This window comes from Corvus hawaiiensis, chromosome 1 (genome assembly GCF_020740725.1).
Source record: "Corvus hawaiiensis isolate bCorHaw1 chromosome 1, bCorHaw1.pri.cur, whole genome shotgun sequence".
Lineage (NCBI taxonomy): Eukaryota > Metazoa > Chordata > Aves > Passeriformes > Corvidae > Corvus > Corvus hawaiiensis.
In genome coordinates this window covers 6,616,922-6,633,369 of record NC_063213.1, presented here as the reverse complement: position 1 = coordinate 6,633,369, position 16,448 = coordinate 6,616,922, and the positions used below count along the sequence as shown (strand labels likewise).

At 41.3% G+C, this 16,448-nt stretch overlaps 1 protein-coding gene across 8 annotated transcripts in view; it reads left to right on the top strand.

Annotated features, from left to right (window-relative positions):
* The window catches only part of KMT2C (lysine methyltransferase 2C), a 192,231-nt gene that overhangs the window by 15,649 nt on the left and 160,134 nt on the right, over positions 1 to 16,448 (top strand). The window contains exon 1 of one of the 8 annotated variants that reach the window (XM_048322585.1): positions 2,573 to 2,911. The exons of the other annotated variants lie outside the window; for them this stretch is intronic. The gene's annotated coding sequence lies outside the window, so the exon portion shown is untranslated. Of the gene's footprint in view, positions 1 to 2,572; positions 2,912 to 16,448 lie in introns of those variants that run through there. 8 annotated transcript variants of the gene reach the window in all.

Sequence of the window (16,448 nt, the reverse complement as noted above, 5' to 3'; positions counted from 1 at the left end):
CAGCAGGGAAAAGAACTGAGAGTAATTTATTATTATTGTTTTAACCAGCTGTTATTAAATTACGGCTTGTTTGTGCTAGCGTACTTAAACTTCTCAGGTGATCCATTACCTGCTAGGTGAAACTTAAAGTTTTTAACATGTGAAAATACCTGCAGGTTTAAAGGTACAGCAGCACAAACAACCCTGTGAATTGGAGTGTCAGTCATGCTGCAGGGGTATCACCTGGGATGGTACCACACCAGGGTTGTAGTGGGAGCTCATCAAAACAGGCAGTTATGGGATGGATGACACACAGGAAACTTGGTGCTCCAGCCTTGTTTGACCTGACTGACTCTAAACACTCATTTAATGCAGTTTGGAAAATACACAGCTTTGTCTGCTGTTTGGTTGAAGAGGAGCTTACTTTAGTCTATCTCAGAATAATTGGAGAATGTTTAAACTCAGCAGAGATGGGTGTCCAACAGGGGCTTGTCCTGGCTGAACCTGAAGGACTTTGAGTGTGAAAGGGAATAGGCAAAGTGATTAATGTCTCAGTAGGGGCTTTGCAATTCACCACTTGTTGGCTGGACCAAGGCAACCAATGCTTACTGCAAAATAAACCCCTGACATTCACCATCTCAGCTAAGGTTTAGAATAACATATTAACCTTCTCATTGCAGCAGACTGAGTGTACTAATACGTGTGGTTACAGAGATGTGCTGATAAGCCAGAGCTTGATAGCTCCTTGTAGCCAAATATATTTATGTGTCCGTACCTGCACTAACATGGCACAATGGCTCTTATACAATAGTTACTTGTTTCAGAGTAAACACCTGGAGATTTTTTCATGTGAGTGCTTTCTTTTTAGAATTTTATCTTCATCTCTGCAGAATGGGTTTGATAAAACCTTTCCTGTAGGCTGGGCACCTAGAATATGTTACCGTTGAAAATGGAAGGAGAGGTAGCATTGGTCCACTCCTTCTACCTGAGTAGATCCTGCTCTGTGAATCACTGTGGAAATTTGGGGGTTTTTTGTTCAGTCTTAGAGGTGAAATGGTATCTTTGAGTTCCTAGGTGCATTTATTGAGAATTTCTCAAATCAGTTCTCATAAGGCAATACTGAACTTACTTGTCCACAACAGATGGTGCCTGAGATTAACTATGTCCAGCTGCAGCTTGGTGTGACAGAAGAGAATTTTATAAGAAAAATATTAATATGAGTGAGAAAATAGAGGTAATGCATGGTCTTACTTGTTTGGCAGACAAGTCAGATTATTGTTGTCAACGTGTCAACCTGTGTCTTGCAGATGTCTGATACTTAAAACAAATTTAAAGAAAACTTGAGATTGACAGAAGCAAAGCATTACCCAACAGCTGCTTTGGGGTTTTTGCGTGAAGGAAAGTTGAAGGTAGTTGTGTTACCACTCAAATTGGCAGGACCCATTGGTTTGCAAGTATCTATCAATACAAGTGAAGAGACACTTGCGTAATGTTTTCTTGATTTGTTTTTCTCTCTGTAGGAGAATAAAATTGGCAGGGAGCATTTGGGAGGATTAGGAAAGAGCCATTTGTAGATGGACAACATTTGTCAAGCTTTGCTTTCTTAGCCTGTCTCTTCCAGATTGTTTTGTGTAAGTGTAGAGCAGCCTGGAAAATGGGGGGGGGGGGGGGGGGGAGAGAGGAAAAAAAAAAAACAAACCATAAAACACTAACTAAAACCACAAAACTAAACACCAAGAAGTTTCACCTCAAGAAGTTTCACCTCAACATGAGGAAGAACTTCTTTACATTGAGGGTGGCAGAGCACTGGAACAGGATGCCCAGGGAGGTCATGGAGTCTCCCCTCGCTGGAGACATTCCAAACCCACCTGGACGCGTTCCTGTGTCACCTGCTCCAGGTACCTTGCCTTGGCCGGGGGTTGAAATAGATGATCTCCAACGCAAACAGTTCTGTGATTCTGCGGAAAAAGGAGAAAAAAAAAAAAAAGCAAAAAGCTATCCCCGAAGTCCCACGTTCATCTTTCACGGGTGAAACCCTGGTTTTCCCAGAGCAGCCCCAGCAGCCGAGGAGGGGCCGCCAGGAAAGCGGCTGGCGTCTATGGAAACGTAACTTTTGGTTACGCCGCTTTGTTAAATGGAAAAGTGCGGGCGTGGGGGGAAGGGAGCGGGAGCGCTGCCGCCCGCCGCGCTCGGAGGGTGCTCCCGGACAGGGGCGGGGGGGGAGCGGCCGGGCGCTCCCGCGCTCGGTGCCCGGGTTCGCCCCCGGGCTCGCCGGCCGGGACGTGCGGGCCCCTGCGGGGGCGCGGGGCGGGGGCCGGGCCGGGGGAGCCTCCGGCGGGGGCGCTGCGCCTCCGGCCGCCGCCGCTCCGCCTCCCGAGCGCGGGCGGCCCCGCTCCTGCCGCAGCGCTCCGGTCCGCACATTGGCGGCGCCCGGCTGCGTCGGATCTACTTTCTCTCCGTCGGCTCTTTTTTTTTTTTTTCTCCTCTTTTTTTTTTTTTTTTTTTTTTTTTTTTTTTTTTTTTTTTTTTTTCCCCCCTTTCCCCTCCCCTTCCCCCCGCTCCCCTCCCCCTCCGCCCTCCTCCGCCGGCGGCCCCAGCTTGGTTCGGGGAGGATCCCGGAGCCGAAGTTCCGCGGCGATCGGGGCTGTGGCGCATCGCTCCCCGGCGGCGCCGCCATGGGGGGGGCCCTGTAGAGCCGCCCGAGGCCCCGGGGCAGCGGCCGGGGGAGCGCCGAGCGAGCGGCACGAACATGGCAGACCGCGGGCAGTGCTGAGCATCGGCGTCTCCGCTCCGCGCTGGGCTCGGGCCCTGGCATGTAAATAACTTCTCTTCCCTCCGGATCGCACCGGTGCCAGCCCCTCCATTTTCCAGAGGGGATTTGCGAGCGGTTCCGCGGCGCTGGGCGATGTCGCGAAGAGCCAGTTCGCCGGGGGTGAGTACGGCTGGCGCTGAACTTCTTTGTATCGAGGGCAGGCAGTGACAGCGGGAAGGGGCTCCCCGGGGACGGGGGACCCGCCGGGACCGGGCGGCAAACTTGGCGTGGGGACTGGGCGCCGCTGACACTCGGCACGGCGAATTCGACGCCGTTTGGTCTAAAAAAAAAAAAAAAAAAAACCGGACCCGCGTCCAGACGTGGGTGTAGAGGTTCAAGTTACACGCTCGGTGGTCAATCCGAGGCCGTTTAACAAAATAAAAATAAGGAAAAGGAGGGTGGTGGGTGGGGGAAAGGACCACAAAAGCCCTGCTCGCTCTGACCCGGGCTCAGCCGGGCATCCGGTCAGCGCTGCCCTGGGTACACCTACACACGTGTGCCCGCACGTATTCTTTAAAAAATAGGACTTTATATGGATAACTGTAGAACAACTGGGGTTTTTTTTGCTTTTATATTTTTTTTGTCACTTTCACTTCCCGATGTAAATACTGGACTGATGGAAAATGGAGATAGGATAATTTTTCTTTAATATTTTGAAGTGTTCTGTACACGATATTTTTGAAGAGTGTGCCATTTTAATTTTGCATGCTTTCAAAGCATACCTGTATAGTGTTAATTTTAGGTGATCCTCCCACTGCTTTAAACTGTAGTTCTAAACTAACGGAGAAAAATAAAAACACTTTGAAAAATAAACTATGTTTCTAGCGCATAATGGATGACCACGCTATCCTATATGATGATTTTTGTATGAGCAGTGAGCAAATAGGTCATAAGTCAAAGTAAGTGTTATGTAACTGGCTGGCTTTAACAAACTTGGTACAACTGTAAAGAAAAAAGTCTATTTCTTTTTTTGTTTGGACACTATAGGAGGCTGGCTACCCCCTTTTCCAGTGGCATTACTTTGTAGAAGGTTGGTTTAAAAAAAAATCAACAAAACAACCTGTGCTTTCAAAATATGAACCAGTTAATTTGTGTAGTGTTTTGTATTTTCCTGAAAAACTTCAGTCTTGTGCCTATTTCTGGATACTAAACACTACACACTCACCAGTGAATCATTAGTTAACACTGTAACTGGATTCTTACATAATTGAAAAACGTTCCTGAGTTAGTTTAGTTTATTATTTAACTTCATTTTTTTTTCCTAGAATAGTGTTATTTGGCATAGAGTTGTTGAAAGAGCTGAAGATCAGTATGAACACGGTTTGGGGCTTTTTCATGTGAAGAAATAAAGCAGTAGTGGGTCATACTGCTGTAGCAAAACTGAAACAACTGGGCAGACATTTAAAGGTTCTCAGTGACTCTATACAATGCTGGGTATTGAAGTACACACAGCTCCTAAGCTGGAGGTTACGTGCAGGGGTCTTTGTGCTGTCTGTACATCATGGTGATGGTCGTGTGTGGTGTTTGATGCTCCTACACAGTAAAATACACTTGCTATAGAAAATAACTGCAGCTCCCAGGCTGCTGAGTGCAAATATTTTAACCATCTACTTGTAAGGTAGAAGCAGGAGACAAGATAGACTTTTTCTCAGTGCTGTGGAATCAGCTGTATAAAACTGTCAGTCAGTAACTTCACTGATGACTACTGTACATTTGTTTTTAAAAGGTTTGGTTATGCATCCTTTACTGCTTTGTTGTAAGTGGCCTTTATTTTGAGAATATACTTGGAGTTTGAGCATCTGTACTTTTTAGTTGCTTGGCTCACTTACAGGTCATCTTTGTAAACTGTTTTATGATTCTTCTTTTGTTTTGTTTGTTCTGTGCAAAGTAATACCTAATATTCTGCCAGTATTAAATATAGATCCTTTTAGGTTAAAATACTAGCTTTTTTTGGTAGGAATTATATTTAATTTTGTATGAGTATTTTGTCAGACTCTGCACTCAGTTGACTTTTTTTTTCTTGCCTTTTTTCGTTTTTTTTTTCTGTATTATTATTTCCCAAGCAGAAACTCGTGCAGAGTTTTGGCAAAATGTTCTGTGGGAGCTTTCTTTTTTTGGAGGGGAGGACACAGGAGGTGGCATTATTGTCATTTACATAATATGCCAGTAGAAGGTAGTTGCATCATGTACAGTTTCTTAATGTGACCGTTCATTAGACTTGCCTGAAAATGATCTCTTAAGGGTAAATGGCTGAGTAAAAATCAAAAGCAGCCATGTATTTATTTCTCCTTTTGTTTCAGGCTAAAAGGATCATTCGGTATGTGCTTTACAGTATTTCCAGCCTTACTATATTTAATTTATTGAGCTATTTAAAAATAATGGTTAAAATATTCTTTTCTCATCACTGCTGCCAAATCTTTGAGTTTTGCAATTCTGGCTTCCTGTTCTGAAAGTGTGGATAGAAAACTCTTACTATGGAGGAGTATGTACTTAGTGTATACCATTTAGTATAAAATCCAGAGCCCGAAAGGAAGGGGTACTGACTCTGAAGTGTTGTCAAAAGCACACTCTGAACCAGCGGAAAGACTCTTTTTTGTTTTATTTGGGCAGTTCCAATTTTAGTAATTATTAAAGCTTCTGGAAACCCTGGGATGTAGGGTGTTAGCAGAAAGAAGCATTAAAATCCAGTTTGACAGTGGGCCTTCAGCTAGTCTTTTATAATTCTGTCTTTCCTCTGCGAAATCCTTTTGGCATGTTGTGGTTTGCTGGCAGAATCCCAGCATGTGATATCACAGATATCAGATGTCTTCTTGCGATTCGTGGCATTTGCTGTGCCGCAGTGGTGCTCCCTGGGACAGCTGAGGTGAACCAGGAAATGTCATGGAAATTCGGTAGGGAAAGCAGCGTGGCAGGGAAAGTCACGTGGTTTTGGGAATAGGTGAGCGCCTTCTGTTTGACAGTGCTCACGTCTTTGTGTTTGGTAATCTGATGTGGAATGTATTCAGCAAACAGATGTGTCTTTTAGTGCTCTTGACAGATTCTTTTCCTGACATCCGAGATGTAGATGAGTGGCAAAACATTACAGTTAAGCTTTGTCCTTTGGAAATACCTTTGATTAAAAAAATGAGCCATAGTTATATGTGGCCTTGTTGGAATTTTTTTTTCATCTCAGTGTTAAGGTCCAGTGCCAGGCACAAGCATAGATGATGCCGCTCATTTGGAGGATATTTGACTCCTCCTTTGACATAAGGTCTGTTGGAAGTTAGTCATAGCATGCTGCATTTCTGTCTGTCTCTTCAGGAAAGTCTCCCTCTTGTCTGTACTCACTGGTGAAATGTTTGTTCCACAGTAAGTGTGGCTTGTGCTGATGGTGCTTTTGTAATGCAGCTAGAAAAGAAAAGATTTCACGCTGGTCTCTTTGTCCCATGTTTTCATCCTGATTTCCAAGCATTAAAAGGTAAACACTTGTGTAACATTACTTAATTAAAGAAGATAAAGGCATGGAAGAAAAGAAGAGTCTGCTTGTGTATTTATTTGTTTGTTTAGCCAGGACTTGCAGTTCTTGGGTATAATTCAGTTTCAGGAATGAATTCTTCGTTTTAGATACAGCTCAGTGTGTTCCTTCCAACCACAAACACTTCCATATTGTTTTTACTCTGGATCTTCCATTTTGTCTCTTTTTTTTTAAATTTTGCTTATTTTTAGTTTCCAGGCCCCAAATGCCCCCATGCTATAAAAAGAGAAGGTAGGTTGCTTTTGGAAGACTCAGTTTAGGAAGAAGTGCATGTGAGAGCAGGTTATTACTGCCTGGTTTATATAAGTTATACATAGTTTATAGTTAACCAGTTTGCAGTCCCTCTTAGCATGTAACATCAGGTGCCGTAAAAAAAAGAGGAAAAAAAGGAGAAAAATGGGACAAACCTTGAAGAGGGCAGTTCTGGGAATAACCATTCCATGGGGGATCTGTTTGGGGTGGGATTAGACCAGGAGGAAAGGGAGCTGTGTTTTTTCCAGAATTCAGAAAACCTCAAACGGAATTCTTATTTATGCTTATAGTTCTGCAGAAATCTGCCTCCTCTGAATCAAGTGACTTGTGAGGATACTGAGTTTAATACAGTTTGAAGGCTTTTTTGAAGCACAAGGAACAGGGTGAAAGGATGTGATGTATTTGGCAGTACAAAGAGGATGGGGCAGAGGGAAGGGATGAGTTGGATGGGACTATACAAGGATGGTGTATCTAGAGCAATGAGAAGGAATAAGGTTGGGGCTTTATTTTTGTCACTTTGCCCTTAGGCTTGAGTGGGCAATTTTGGCAGCACCGTTTTGTGGAACTGTTGAGAATGTGTTTAGCATGCAAGAAGACACCAACAGTGGTCAAAGAGAGTGATGAGGGAATGAATGAGCCTACAATATTTTCTAACCTTTTCAAAGGTTACTTGATCTGGGTCAAATAATAGGTGTGCTAGGTGTCGTCACTGCCCTGTCAGCCTTGCCTTGTGTACAGAAGGTTTAGTCACAGTTGTGGCAGAAGTCATTCATTGTATGTTCAGGACTGCCATAAAATGGAGGTCAAGGTTTAGCAGTAAGTACTACTATTAACCTTTGAGAGACTGTTCTTGTTGGAAGAATTTCACTCTGGCTTTGCAGTATTTTAGTAGAAAGCTAATTGCACATCGGGAGGGGTACAGAAGCAAGGTAGAGGGCTTTTGGAAACGTCATGGGTTTGCAGTGCTCAGGAAAGAGGAGCCCAGAGTTACAGGGACGTAATCTGTAAGACAGGTGGGAGATGGAGGTTGAGGAGCATGGACTTCAGTCTTTCTCTTCCGCCTTAATCCACCTTGATGAGGTAGCTTGCCTGTGAGCAGTGCTTATTCTTATGTGTATTTAGTCGACTTTTCCTTTCTGTTTCCTTGTCAACTTTGTTTTCACCTTGTTAAAGGAAGCTAAGATTTTTAAATTAAGAAAAATAAACAGTTTAGAGAAGCATGTGAAGACAGTTTTATGCAGCTCCGGAAATAGCAACTATTACAACTTGAAGTCTAGTTCTAGTCAAGTTCTAGGAAGAAGACAGTGATGGTGAGGAAGCCTGGAAGATTCCTTAGGTGGTTTGTGTGGATCAGGGTACAATCCTGCATTAACAAATTCTTGAAACTGGGCTGGGGAGAGGAGTCTGCACTGTATATGTAGTTTAGATATTTATCAGTCAACAAAATGTAAAATAGTTAGACACATCCTTTTTTTTCCTCTGGTATATTTGTCTTCAGTTAGTAAAATCCACCTAGAATGATGAAGAATGTTTACCTATGAGGAGTTAGTAAGTTAATTACTTACTTTCTTCCATTTTCAGAAATGCATGTAGGTGTTGAATCTGTCTTGATGCCTGTGGTACAGTAACTGAGATGGTTGTGTCATTTCTCCATAGAAAGTTTTAGAATCCTGGAGCTGAACTGGTGAATAGCTACTGCTTCAGGCAGTTCTCCTGCTTCTCTTGGGGATGTTTTGAAGTCGGTTGACTCCAGTTTAGTTTGTTACCAGAAAGGCAGAGTTTCTGGGCTGTGCTGTGTAGCCAGGGGTTGCTCTGGCCGGTTCTGACATCTGCATTCACCCATGTTGATGGAGATAGTTGGCTGCTGTTTCTCTGGTGAAAGCTGAGAGATGTAAAGGTTAGGAGGAGGTGGTTCCCCTGATCATTGATAGACTTACATACAGTTCACATGTAAACCATCCTATAATATATTTATTTCTTTCCTTGTGGTTGCCTAATCTGCAACATCTGCTGACAGCTTTGCCAGTACTACGGAGGAGTTTTCATTATTGATGCCTCTGGACCTCCAAATAAAGAACTGTCAGTGAATAAGTACTGTATGGATTCATTTAATTATTAATCAGCATGATGGGGTATTCTCTAAGGTACACAAGTCTGTTTCAAAGACAAGTGAAGTCAATAGAAAGTTTTCCATTGAAATAAAATAGTCATGAGAGTAAACATTCATCAGTCAACTAAGAATTTGATAGCCTAGACTGTTCTGTACCTACTATTTTGAATAGTGCTAACCGATTGCTGCTCTGCATGATCAAAAAATGTGGGGAAGAGGATGATGCAGAAAAAAATAAACCAGGCATTGTGGAATCATTTTTCATTCTTCAAATATCAAGAAAATATGAGAACAGTTTTCTATCAACTTAGATTCTGTGAAACAGTGCTAAGCTGAAATCACAACGATTACAAATTGCATAACCTTGTTCTTGATTTCTCTGTTATTCTTTTACTGGCCAATTAGTCATGTTTTCCTCCCACTGCTTCTCAGAGGCTGGGAAGAATCACAGTTCTGTGGTGTGCAAAGCAAAAAAGGGGGCACTTTGGGGTCACTCAGAGAGAACTGGGCTTAGTTCTTCCTGAGCTAGATGTGTGTTTCATGCCTGAGACCCATCCTACTGTCTGATAGTCGATTTCATCAAACACAGTCGGTATCTGAAAAACTGATACTATGTGTTAAATTTTATCAGAATGATAAAAGCTGAATAGTTTTGCAGGTAGGACTTCACATCCTGTCCTTGCACTTCCCACCATCTCCTGTTCCAGAAGTTTCAGGCCAGGAGGCATGTAAAGAAGAGCTAATTAGTTGACCTTCCTGGTAAGTAAGACATATATTTGTAGGTGAAGAACAACAGACTGTTTCTGGGGAAGGCTGTCTTGGCAGGGCTTCTTTGCAGTGGAAAAGCCAGTAATGGTTGTGGTCCTTTCAGCAGTTTATAATGGCAATTTTTTCTGACTGTTCTGTAGCATCTTCTGAGCATGAAATTACTTCTGAGAAATTTGAAAGATGTGCTGTAGTGGTGTAGTTAGGGGCAGAAAAGCAGTGGTGGTGGGGTTATGTCTCTTAAGCTCTAAGAGAAGCAAGGGGGGGGGGGAGGAGATGGTTGTAGTTCAGGGAGTCCAAAATCAATCTGCGGAATCCTTTCAGTGGTTGCAGCTTGTTCTGAAAGAAGATGTATCTTGAAATAATCTCTCCTGTAATCTCCTCTCCAGTCCTTCCAACAGCCTCCTAAGCCTGCTAAACTCATCAGAACTAAACTTTCCGCAGATTATCCTGTACACTGATTGTACCTGAGCAGCAAAAGTGAAATTCACTGACAGAGCTCCCTGCCATCCCAGTACACACACTCCAAGTCAGAACTAACCAGATCATGGGATTCTGCATAATATACTTTGTCTTTTACTAGGTTTCCTCATGAACATTGACCACATCCTTATCGAAAGTGGATGGATGAAATTAAGCAACTTTAAGGAATGAAGATGAACTTGCTCATAGTCAATCAACACCAACTGTTTTTCCTAAAACTCCTTTCTGGTCCTGGCATTTGAAGATGCTTGCAAATTCCATCAAAAAGATGAGCCTAAGTTCTGAAAATCAGGACTTGATCCAGGGTGGGGGACAAAATAATCTTGCACAAAGCTCTCTTGGTAGTGTTCAAGTGACAAGAAGCAGCAAAAAATTATAAATTCCCTATGTAAAGTAAGGTTAGAATGCTTGTGGATCGGATATTATTTCAAATTAGAAGGTAACAGCAAAATGTCAGGTGACTGTCTTTACAGAACACAGGGGCTTTAACTTACTTCTGATGTTGTGCAAGGAATTTGGTGATGTAGGAGAATCCACTGGTCTGCTAGAAGAGCTTCGTGTTGCTTAAATACAAGAAAAATAGGTGCTCTTTGACTGTGAAAAGCATCTTGTTAAAAATTACATGACATGATGTGTGTCTCAAGGTTATTGTTTTTCTGTGGTAGATGATGACCCGACTAAGTGATAAGGTGTGTAACCTTTTCTATGCAGTATGGACAAAGATCCTGAATGGGAAGGTATGTAAGATGCTTGGGCGTTTTCTTTGCTTCCTCACCCTGCTGCTTTCCATCATGCAGAACTGAATCTCTGGGAGCCCACGTGAGAGTCTCTGGACATCAGACATTAGGAACCAGTCCTTTGGAGGAATGAAACTTTTATAAACCACTAAAAGCTGCATAGTTGCAGGTTCAATTTTCAGAGTTCAGGATGTCGAATACAAGGCTGGAAATGAAGTTTAGTGTTGCTAAATATGAATCTTTGGATGTGACAGTAATTTGGGCAGTATGATGAGCTTTGTTGGTTCAGAGTCTATTTGTAAAACAGTACAGAGAAATTATGAATTTCACAACAGCATCTGTGCTGGGTCAGATCAGCAATGTGGATGTCCCATCATCACGGTTCCTGCTGTGGTTAATAGGAAAAGAAAGCAAGAGTAATTTTATAATGATACTTTCCCAAACCACTAATTGCAGGAGATTGGGGAAGGAATTGTGGGATTTCTGGAGTCAAGGATGATATTGCTGTGTTAGATCTTTTGAGCATAAGAATCTCCTCTGAATGTGTCCAGCCTCTCCTTGATCTCACAAACTTCCAGCTGCTGAGCATGGAGTTCCACAGTTCACCTGCATAGTGTGAGAACAGCAGGCTTTCACTTGGGATTTTTGTGATCCTTCCACCTCCTAGCATCAGTGCTGTGTCGTAAGTGTTGAAAGAGAAGTAAATGCTGATTTTGTGATCCCCTTTTCAATGTGAATTATGGTTATAATTGTCAGGATGCATGAACATGTATGTGTGGGAAAACCAGAGTATATACTTTCCAAAGATGTGCACAAATCCCAAAGACGTGGTTGAAAACACTAGGGTACATCAGGGAAATTTTATTTAAACTGAAAAAAAAAAGTATGTATGTATGTAACAGGAATGCTTTCTGAAGGCAGTAAGAGACAAATACACTCCAAAAGTAGGATTTCTGGACTGTTAGCAAGTTTTGTTGTGGTTCTTGGGGCAGGAAATTTTTTCACTTTTTGCAGACTTAAGGAACCATGGTATCTTGTTTTCTGATGTTAAATGTCTATTGCACAGCTTAGGTTTTGCTTCGTTCTATTAGTTAAATAATACTTGTATTTGGATAATGAACCTGTTTTTTATGTAACATAAATTGACTTAATTATTCTGCGTAATATGTCTCCTGATAGAACTGGTTATTAGTGAGTTAAGGTTTCACACTTGATCATGCTGATGTCTGTGGATCTACAGATCTTTAAAACCCCCAGTGTATTAATGCTGTTATCAACCAAAGCTGCTGCAGCAGCTTTATTTATTTTTCCTTTCTCAAGGGTACTGTAGCGGCCAGTTGGAGCATTAGCCACCAAATGCCAAGGTGGCTGTAGAGTAACTGCAGCAGCATTTCAGCATCTAATGGACCAGGTCACGTGCAGAGCCTCATTAAAATATGATTAAAGTATCCCCTTTTGTTTGTTCAGTGGAGCCAAGCCCACGCTCTGTGCTGGACCCTCCATTATGTTTGTGCCGTGTGCTTGGAAATGCCTCCTGGTTTTTGTGAGGCTGCTTGTTCACCCCTCAGACCCCAGCCCTGTCCAGACCTCTGCTGGAGGTGCAGCTGGCTTTCCTTATTCCTCTCCCCTCTTCCATCCACCGTTGATTAAACATGAGGAAATGAAGATGGTGTCTGCTTTCATTTAAACATAGTCTGCTAAAGGCAAATATGAAGCTTCTGTTGTTGTTTGGGGGTGTCTCCTGCTTTCCTGTACCTCTGCTTTTTAACTGCTGAAGACTGGGTGTGGGGCTTTTTGTTTGTTTGGGTTTTTTTTCTTGTTATTTAATTAGTAAGCTAGACTTGCAGTTAAAGAACCGGCATAAATTAGTTGGTAATTTGCCGTGACCACCTGTGGTAGTACATAAATAATGAGGGAATAACAAAAACTTACGACTAAATGAAAAAATAAAAAGGATTTCATTGCACTTTCTAAGACAAGCCTTCATAGCTCGTCTGGAAGGAGTAAAAAATGGGCTGTTGTTTAGGTTTATTTTTTGTAAAACATGGAAATCAGTGTGCTTCAAGCTCAAAGACTCATAGCATGAATCCACAATTTTAGTTTGTATCTTTGATCACATACAGCCTTGACCCATGGACGGCATAAACTTACAGAAACATGGTGTAGTTGATTATGTCCTATAATCACTGTAAATGACTGGAGAGGGACAGCAGACTTCTTGCAGCCGTTGGAATTTGAGCAAATGAAGAGCATTATTTCCAAATCACCATGTTGCAGAGGAAGAAGGGATAGAAAATGCTATAAAAGTTCTTAGATCTGGCTTTTCTTTTGACACTCTGTGAAATCAGATGATTTGGCACTTGTAACTGCTGTGGGTAAGAGGCGTTCATAAGAAATAAAATAAAATGTATATGTGGCAGTGGTGGGGGAGGCGTCTGTTCTGAAAACATCTGAGATGCTGGAAAGCTTGTCCCCAGTGGGAAAGAGAAATTGCATAGCTGGCACTGAGGCTCGCTGCTTATGCTTATGTGGCCATATTTAGAAAAGGATCAACACTAGGAACTGAATTATTAGAGAAGTGAGTGACTGGAGGGATTGAACATAAAGGAAATTATTTCTATCTTGCTTGTTTGTTTGAGTTTTCCAGATGATGCTCTGGGAGGGCTGCAAACTCCAGACTTGCTGCCTATGCAGAGTGAATCTGGAGACGAGTTTGAGGAGGTCAATGCTTTTTGAGCTAAAGCTCCCGTCTACCTGGGTTTGTAGGTGGCTGCCTGCAGGTAGGAGATGAGCAGGAATGAAAATGACCCGCTTGACTTGGAAAAATCTGGAAAGACTTGATGGAGTGAGGTGCAGGCTGCTTGTACTGTGTGTAGTGCTGGGGGAGGTTTCTGGTTTCAGTACATCTTGCAAACATTCGTATGTATAAGTAAAGCAAACAACAGCCAATTAAACATAACAACCAACACCACATTTCAAAGAAGTTATATATATAAAAAAGAAAGCTGTCTTATTAACAAATACTTGCCAGTATAGCAGCACAGTTTATCACAATTACTTGCATCTCTGTGGCAGTTTTAGTTTATTGTGGTTTTGTTGCAGAACAACAGATTATCTAAATAAATCAGTTAATTTGAGGGAGGGGGGTTAAAACAGCACTTCTAAGGAGAGATCCAAGAGGAATGCTTTCCAAGTTTTTAGGAGCAGTTAAACTACCCTCCCCCCTTGCTTTCTTTCCACCCCCCCCCATTAAGAAGTGGTTCTTTTTGTTCCAGTCATCAAGACTCATTTTGAAAGACTTATTTTTCTGGTTTTGGCAAAATAGTTGATCAGCGCGACTGGCAAGGAACTGCTGTGGAGCAACAAAGAATTTCTGTGTAGCTAAAAACTGTGTTCGAGGCCATCTTGGAGCCATTTGTGAGCTAGAGTAGAAACTCTGTGTAAGAAAGGCCATTCAAGTTAAGTTGCACGTTTTCCTCCCCAAAATTAGCATACCAGAATACTTCATTGCAGTGTTTAGAATACTTTGTACAAGAACTAACAGTAAGTTGAAGATTGCTAACTGAGGATCTGTAATGATGCCAACTGACTTTTTTTTCTTTTTTTAATGAAAGCTTTGTATACATAACAGGATGAGTCATCACTGGAGAGTTCTGAAAGTGTTTGGCATCCCGAAGAATCCTTTTGTGTGTCTCTGCTGCACAAAACGAGTATTTTTGTCATGAAACTCTCCCTTAAGAAGAACTGTAATAACTGTAAGCTTTAGAGGGAGGTTTTCTAATGTGGCTTAAACCTTTACTTTCTATTGTTGTTTTAAAAATATTTTGGTATTCTTAGATCTTCTTGAATAATAGGATGGAAATTTCTAAATATTTGTTGGCTGTTATTTTTTTTAAGGTGTAGCTTCAGACATACTTCTATTTTATATTTGTTTTTAAAAGTATGTAATAGGAGTTTGACTGTTTTTCGTAGCTTTAATGTGAGTATTAGAAGTCTGGTTGTGGGAGAATACTGTTAACTCATTTTGCTTTATTCAAACAGGGTCCCTGTAGTAAACTGATAGTAGCTTCTTATCTGAGTCACATTTATTTTAAGTACATTTTCTTTTGATACATTTGTCACATTGAAGAACTGGTTGGCCTTGGTAGTTTTTCTTACGTCTCTTTGAAACTATTATCTTAGAAAGTTAGAGTGTTTTTTTAATGTGTGTTAAGAACATCAGTAGTTGCTGTACTCAGGCAGAGGAGCTCCTTGGTAAAAAGAAAGAGAAACCTTTCTTACTGAGGTGTTGGTGAGTAACTTGTCAGACCACCACTGTATTTAGTCCATGATTTTCCTGGTGATGTGAAACCTGGTTTGTGTAATCTTCAAGTCTATACAAGGCAACAGAGGTGGAATTTTGCAGCTGGTGCAAAAGGGTAGCAATTTAATTTTTACCTGAGATACTTTGCAATGGATGACATTTTTCAGAGATTTTTTTGCCTGCCATTCATTCTTTAGTAGTATATTTTCTAAGATGTGCTGTCATTAATTTTAAAAATCAAATCCATTGATGAATTCTTTCATGATTTGTTGTGGTGATGGTGTATTTATTAGCTAGTAAATTTAGCAGTTTTAATTTTTATGTCGTCTTTTGAGTGAACCCAAATATAAAATTCCTGGCCAAGGAAACTCGAAAGAAAGAACACAGTTCTTCTTCAGAAGAAGAATTCATGAAGAAGTCATCAGAATTTGTAGGGTCTCATCCAGAAAAAAAAAAGCTTTCATAATAGTTTAGAATTACATAGGCTTTTCATCCAAATGCTCTGAATGATGCTGATAACAGAATGCATAAAAACCAAAGGGCTTTCAGTCAGTCCTTGACGAACTACATGTTAATTACTCAGCCCTGTGTGTGCAGGTGTGATGGTTTTGAGTCAGGCTCACAGACTCAGGTATTTTTATTTTAATGTACACATCCAAGGCTAAGCATTTAAACAGGTTTGCATTTAACTTGGAAGAGAAAGAATAGAAATGTACTTAGCTAATAAAGTTTGTTTTGGTGATACTTTGTATTAAGCTTAGCATGAATTCAGTGGCATTGCTAAAAGATTCTTTTTAATGGGAGAACACTTTGTCAGTGTTGATTTGGGGTTTTTTTTTTTAAGCTGAGGTTCTTCTGCTGTGCATTACCAACATAATGTTATTCTGCAATAAATTAAATGTTGGGGTGTGCTAATGTCGGGTGTGTCTAATGAGACTCAAGCCCACATTTGTTTTTATTTTCCAGTGGAAGCTAAACCTCACCTTTTGATTTCATTTTTTGAAGAAAGGAACCCTCAACATATGTGCAGATTGGGATGTAGAATTGGCTGTAAGAAAATAAGGTGTGTCTTGTATATTGAGAAAGTAAAATTTTTGGTGTTGCTATTAACTTTGTTTTCCTGGCATCCTCTCAGAGCTTTTATTGGGACAACCTCTACTTCAAAATAATGTACTTTTTCCAACAAAGCATTATTTCCAGTTGTTTAGATAAAGGAAGTTTCCCTTATGGACCTTGAACCAACCATATTACCTTTACTGTAGGATCCATATGCGAAGAAGAAAACCAGTATTTGTCGCTTATTAGATGACTTTATATGCTTGTTCTGGAGGTTGTAGGCCAGAACGGGGCCTGGAATTTCTGTGAGTCTTCTATGTCCCCCAAGTCTTCAGAATCAAAGTATCGTAGAATATCCTTATCCAGTATGCTGGATGCTGCTGTAGCTTTAAGTTTTCAGTGAAAAGGCATTTCTGGTGCAATCTGTCACTGAAACA